The sequence below is a fragment of the Dioscorea cayenensis genome, unplaced genomic scaffold (genome assembly GCF_009730915.1).
Source record: "Dioscorea cayenensis subsp. rotundata cultivar TDr96_F1 unplaced genomic scaffold, TDr96_F1_v2_PseudoChromosome.rev07_lg8_w22 25.fasta BLBR01001076.1, whole genome shotgun sequence".
Taxonomy (NCBI): domain Eukaryota; kingdom Viridiplantae; phylum Streptophyta; class Magnoliopsida; order Dioscoreales; family Dioscoreaceae; genus Dioscorea; species Dioscorea cayenensis.
In genome coordinates, this window is record NW_024087467.1 from 31909 (window position 1) to 39071 (window position 7163).

General features: G+C 32.0%; 1 long non-coding RNA gene across 1 annotated transcript; it reads right to left on the reverse strand.

Annotated features, from left to right (window-relative positions):
* LOC120255573 lies at positions 1–1985 on the reverse strand. The gene is made up of 4 exons (XR_005535038.1): positions 1827–1985; positions 1598–1692; positions 1421–1500; positions 1–169 (listed from the first exon to the last, which is right to left on the reverse strand). It is a non-coding gene; the product is annotated as an uncharacterized LOC120255573 (long non-coding RNA).
* Positions 1986–7163: the final 5178 nt, after the last annotated feature.

The window sequence follows — 7163 nt, forward strand, 5'->3', positions numbered from 1 at the left end:
CTGAAGAAATCCCAGAGCTCAAGGAGATGAAAAGAATAACGAACCACTTCAAGGCCAAGCCTTTGTAGTCGAACCAGACAGTGTCAACGCTCAGAGGAAGCGTACTACTAAAATAGGGTTTCAAAAGAGGTACCAACAAAGGTAAGTAACCAATGCGAGGACCTAGAATCTGAGAACGAACACACACCATAATCAGACCTTGAAATCAATACTCCAAACTTTAATATCATCAATTAAATTGTAATGCATGTAGAACCAGTTAAAACAATAATACTCCAATGAAACCTCAATATCATCAATTTCTATCCTTCTCACATCAATCTAACAAACAGATACTTTCTCACGGCACAATGTATAGGTATGAGAGTACTGTTGGTTGCTACTTCAGGAATGTGAGCAGTTATAATTACACCTTGCTGAATGATGAATCAGGGGCTTCTTGAGCTGTGAGCTCCCCATTTGTCTCAGAGAATTTATTCACTAAATTTCTGCCATATCCAACAAGGAGGGCATCATTGTCGTTAGAGTTGGGTGATGTAGAGAAGGGAGATTAAGTGATGAATTTGGTGTATCCTTCAAATGGTTATTAGTTAATAAATGAAGGTTCCAGAAATTATTATCTATTTAGTTAGAATTGGCTTGTGTAAGAGTTCAATTGTAAACTTGTGGAATTCATCATGGAAGCTAGTTTTTATGTTGACTCCCCATTTAATTGTTTACAATTAAAATTTTCGTCATTCATTACCATTATTATATTCAATACTTTCATGCCTATAGCCTGTATTTTTTTCCCATTGTATTGATTGGAAGCTGATTGTGTTTCAAATCCTGCACTCATTTACTTATAGACTATGTTTGGATTGAAGAATAACCAACAAGGAAAAGATAGTAAGGTAAGTTCTTTTTCATTCTCTTTAATTAAGAAAATAAGATGAATACAAAAATGAAAGGAAATGTGTTGCTTAAAACCTTGTTCTCTTTTCCTACCATAAGTCTCAACTCTTTTATTTTGTTTTCTCCCCTGTACTTTCCTTATTTCTTCTTCTATTCCTTAATTCAGCTCATGACCAACCAAAATAGGTGGACTTAAAAAAAAATATCTGTTGCTTATAGGTTATCCTCCTTTTCCACAAACATGGCTTATTGTGCACCACAGAACACCTTTTTGTTTCCCTTTTGATAAATCCATGCTTTATGCATTGTTATTCATCAATGTATGTGTTTCCTAGAATGTGTTTATATTTGTTATTTTTATTCAACATAGAAAAATGATGCAATGTGTGAACGTCATATGTTTGAAAGTAAAAGGATAATCACACCAAAAAGAAAAAAGTTTAAATTTTGAGCAATTATTGAAGATGGAGAAAAAAAACAAGTGGAATAATTATTAAATGAAGACTTGAGGGATTCTTGGGCTTACCTTGGGTAGGGTGAGTTGGAGCCATGGTCATAGTCCGCTCTGAGAAGGCCGCTTTTCCCATCAGTGGAAGGTTGGCATACCTACCCATAAGCACAAAATAAGATTAATTAATTACCGGATTTTTATACAAATTTAGTAGCAAATAATGAACTCCGGTTTGGAGACAAATTAACTAACCTCCGAGAAAAGATTGTTTAATGAAGCCCTCAAATAATCTTCACATTCTTCTCATCATCCTTCATCCGATTCGCCATACCCTCCCTGTAATCACACTAATCACAACAAATTCCAACCCTAAATACCACAAACCATGATAAACACATCAAAACACGAGATCAAACACCTTAATGCATCAAACCGAAGCCCTAGAACAATTCAATCGATGAAAAAAACCAAAAAAAGATACCTAAATCAAGCGCAAACTTCAAGGGTTTCACAAATCGAGATCTAATCAACTCCAAGGCGAAGAGAGACGACGAGATCGGAAGAAGATGGAGATCCAAAGCAGCATACGAATGCGAGGATTTACGACAAACAAGAAGCTCTTTGAACTTTCTCAAGAGGGTTTCACACAAAGAGAGATATAGAGAGGGGAAGAGGAAGGGGAGAAAATGGGAAGAAAATTTGTTTAATCGGTGGTGTGTTGGCATCGAGATCCGGATTCTATTATGAAGTGCTGATAGATTCATTTGGAAATTCATGTATTTATTAATATCTCTAATTTACTAGCAGTTAACCATTAACTTATGGTTGTCATGACATGTGTATGTATACATTCACATATTGAATGAGTGAACCATCCCACATACAATGGTTTTTTTTTACCTAATCTATTTCTTTTTTTTTTTAAATGTAATTATATTTTTGCCAGGTATAAATATATTATTATATTTGGTTTTTTCAAAACGGTATTTGGCACGGTATTAATATTTATATTTTTGGCACGTTATTTGGCACAGTATAAATATATTATTATATTTGGGTTTTTTGGCACGGTATTAATATATTATTATATTTATATTTTTAGTGACGGTGATTTTGTACGAGTATTAATATATTAATATATTTATATTTTTTTAGCACGTTATTTGCATCAGTATAAATATATTATTATATTTGTATTTTTTTAACGCGTGATTTGGCATGATGATTAATATATTAATATATTTATATTTTTGGCATGGTATTTGGCACGGTATAAATATATTAATATATTTGTGTTTTTTGGCACAATATTTGGCACGATATTAAAATATTATTATATTTATATTTTTGGTACGGTATTTGGTACAGTATTAATATATTAATATATTTATATTTTTGGCACAATATTTGACACGGTATAAATATAAAATTATTTTTGTGTTTTTTTGGCACGGAATTTGGCACAGTATTAATATTTTATTATATTTGTAATTTGGCAAGGCATTTGGCACAATATTAGTATATTATTATATTTAGGTTTTTGGCACTATATTTGTCACGATATTAATAAATTATTTTAAAAAATATATGTTTGCCACTGTATTTGGCATTGTCATGTTAAATTTTAGCAAATTTGTATATTTGGCACGGTATTTGGAACGGAATTAAAAAAATATTTTAAAAAAATTATATATTTGACACAGTTAGTTAATTACGTATCAAATGTTGTGACAAATTTGTTACGTTTTTTTTTGTACCAATTTTTCTGTGCCGATATAGATTTTTTCTTACAGTGGTTGAATGTTATTGAGATGTGAATGTTGAATAGATTTGAATTATGTATTCAAATGTAATGAAATTGATTCACTTTGTAGGAAGTGAATGATGTGACCTTTGTTGTTTGTTGTCAATATTTAAAATCTTTTTGGGTAATGTAAATTAACTGTAGAATATTTTGTGTATTGGGAAGTGTAAGTATATATCTTGTTTATAATATTGATTTTTTGTGGATGTTTACATTACTATATGGGTGATTAAAAGGTTTATTAAAGAGGTTTGATAGATAATAGATAGAAAGGATTGATTTTTTATCTTAAAAATCAACAATTTGGAAGTTTCCTCTTGTGGTTGCCTTTGCAAATTCATTATTTGATAATATTTTTTAAAATGGATATATCACTTGTGTTTAGTAAAGATTAAAAAAATAAATTAATACAAACATATAAAATAATGGTAACGAAAATAGAAAACACAGATAATGGAAAGATCATATTGTCAAATATATATATACAATTTAAAAAAATATTTGAAAGCATTTATAATTGAAAGATCATATTGCCAAAAAATAAAAAGATTAAAAAAAAAATATTAAGTGTATACCTGCTTTAGTTTTGGGTTATAAGGAAAAGAAAACAAAATTAATTCAATTAAAACTTTGCAGAGTTAAAATTATCCCAATTTATCATTATAAAAATATTATGTTTCGTAAATAATTAATTAACATCATAATATATTAATGAACAAAATTACATTTTAAAAGTATTTATAACCTATTTAACAAATATGGGATAACCTCATCCCCATCCCGGAGTGGTGATCATAAATCCACTTAGGTGTTATCAAACACAAGAAATTACTGAAGTTATTTTTTCAAATTTTCACTTCTACCATCCAAACACCTGAAATGGTTATTGATATAATAATTTTCCTCTCAATTAAATACATGAAAGTGAAGACTTCTAACTGGAATCAACACTTCCATCAAAGTGGTGTTTTTGGTCTTCCACTGCTTCTGTTACTCACTTTCTAACCAAATACGCCCTAGGGAAGCCAAAACTCGAGTAAATTTTTTGAGAGGTTACTCAACTTTGCCTTTGTTTCCTTTAGGTAATTGAACTTTAATTTGTTTCTAAAAGGTTGCCCTAGATTAATTGGAATTCACCGGCAGGTCAGTCTGTCAATTCAGAGGATTGGATGCTGATTTGGAGTCCTGGAATACACAGTCAGCCTCAATGGTCACCAATTTTATACCAAGCTGTAGTGTCAACATTGCAAACATCTTCCTCGTCAACCAAGGCAAAATATGTGGCCATTCCATGTAATCACAAAGATCTTCTTCTTTTCTCCCCTGTTTTTCATTTTGGCCGACAACCCTAGGGTAAAGAAAAATGGAAATAGGGAGGAGGACGAGGAGGCTCGCTAAGAGTGACCGCTTGCAAACAAAGAATGGGCATGGAAGTCACTAGTCAGAATTTGCTAACAAGAGAGTCAGGGTAAGGTGGATTTGGATGGGTGGAGACTGAAAGGAAGGTTGATATTGGAAGGTCTCTTGGAGGCAGTAAACTGGACTGTGTTTAGTTTTTTTGAAGTTTCTTTCTTTATTATGTTTCTAATGTTTTGTTGGGTTTGTGTTTGTGTTTGTGATGGAGATTGAAACTTTGATGTTGTGTGGGTTTTGGGTTTTGTGATTAATGAATGAATGAGAATGTGGATTTGGAAGTGGTCGGAGTTAGAGAGTTGTTTGTACTTGTATTTTTATTGATAAATTGGACTGCACATTGAGTCCAGTTCATTGCAAAAGATGCAGTATTTTTCTTGATAAATTGGAATGACTGCATATTGATTCCGGTTCATTCCAAAAGTAGCAGTATTTTTCTTGATGAATTGGAATGACTGCACATCATTTTGGTTCTGGTTCCTGCAAGTGCTAGCAACGCCATTTTGGAGACTCCACCGTGGCATAAGTTTGGTAACCCCTAGGGATAACTGTGTATTTCGGGACTCCACATCAGCATCCAACCCTCAGAATTGACAGACTGACCTGCCGGTGAATTCTAATTAATCTAGGGTAACTTTTTAGAAACAAATTAAAATTCAATTACCTAAAGGAAACAAAGGCAAAGTTGAGTAACCTCTCAAAAAATTTACTCCCAAAACTCTGTATCTTTGGGGGTTAAAAGGGTAATTAAATTATATAATTTTTCATTGGGAAAAGTACAAAAAAAACCCATGTGGTTTTCGAGTTTTGCAAAATAAAAAATGAGGAATTTTTTTTTCGATTCTATGATATGTGGTTTCCCAGATTTGCAAAAAAGGGGAAAAACCGTTATCAAGCAATTAACGGTGTTAACTCACAAGGGCAAAATCGTCATTTTATTTAAAAATCAACTTATATGACATAAAAAAATATATTTTTTAAATTTATTTCTCTTCCAAAATTTCACTAAACAAGAAAAACTTAAATTCCAAAAAAATAAAAATCATGTGAAAAATCTTGCTTTTTAAGCTCACATAGATGATTTTTATGATAAATCGACACTGCTCGCCAAAATTGGAAAAGCTTTAACGCAATTAATGGCTTCCCTTTTGCAAACCGGTAAAACCACATATCATAGAATCGAAAAATTTCCATTCTTTATTTTTAGAAAGCTCTGAAACCATACTTTTGGGTTTTACTTTTTCCCTTTTTCATTTTCTAAACCTCAAAGAGGCACCAGCCTAATCTTGCTCTTCATCTTCTTTCTCGTATGTCCATTCCGTGGGCTTCCTCCGCTCTTTCTTCCCAAACGCGCTGCGTCTCCCTCACTCCTTCCTCTCTTTGTTTCCCTTCCGAAACCCTAACCTCTCATGCTTCCTTCGCTTCTCTTCTTCCACTCCACACAATGCTCCCGAACAGCACACCCATGGTGATGATGATGTCCCGAAGCAGGTGATTTCAATCTCTTTGCCTTTTTGATGATTTTTTACTTTTCATGATTAGTTCATGCCCTTGCTTGTTTCCTTCGTTTTATGTTTTTTTTTTATTTCAATTATTTCCATTTAGCTACATTTTTCCACTAATTTGTTATTTTTATGTATATTAAAGTTATGGTTTTTTTGGTGTCTGACAGTCTTGATGTTTCCCGAGTTGAATTCATTCATAAATTGTGCTTGTTTATATATCTTTTATTCCAGTTCTATCCATTTAGTTGCATTTTTTTCCTATGAATTTTTTTTTCCATTAAATTATGTTTTTTTTTGGGTGGAATCTATCTGTCTTTATGTCTCTTGAGTTGAATTCGTTCAGAATTTGTGCCTGCATTTTGATACTGCAATGTAGTGGAATACATGTGACAATGCCATAGTTGTATCTGTTTGCCTCCATTTAGCCACATTTCTCCCCTGAATTTTTTTATTATTAAATTGATGGTTTTCTGGAATCTAACTGTCTTGATGTTTCTTGAGTTCAATCCATTCATAGATTCTGCCTGTTGTTTGGTGCTGTCATGTACTGAAATGCATGCATTCTCTGTTTATGTTTCTTGTTGTTTCTTCATTTCAGGTCTTTGCATTTGTCTGCATTTTTTTCCCTGATATTTATTTATTTTTTCTCTTAAATTTTTGCTGATTGAATCTAATCTTGATGTTGCTTGATTTGATTTTCATTCATAAAAATGCTGCTATATCATACTGCCATGTACTGTAATACATGTGATGCTTGCTTCTGTTTATATTTCTTTTTGTTGACTCATGTTTTATGTTTGCATTTAGGTACATTTTTCTTTTCCTGATTTTTGGCTCTTAGATTTATACCTTTTTCAAACTAGCTGTGTTAATGTTCTTTCAGTTGCATTCATTCATAATACGTGCTCTACTGTATGATACTGCCATGTACTGAAATACATGCCATGCTTGTTTCAGTTTAGATTTCTTCTTGTTTCTTCATTTCTGTTCTTTGTGTTTAGCTATGTGTTTCTTGTTGTGAATGCCCTTTTGTTTTAAATTTATGCATTCAAAATCTAATTGTCTTGATGATTTTGGAGTTTAATTCATCCGTAAA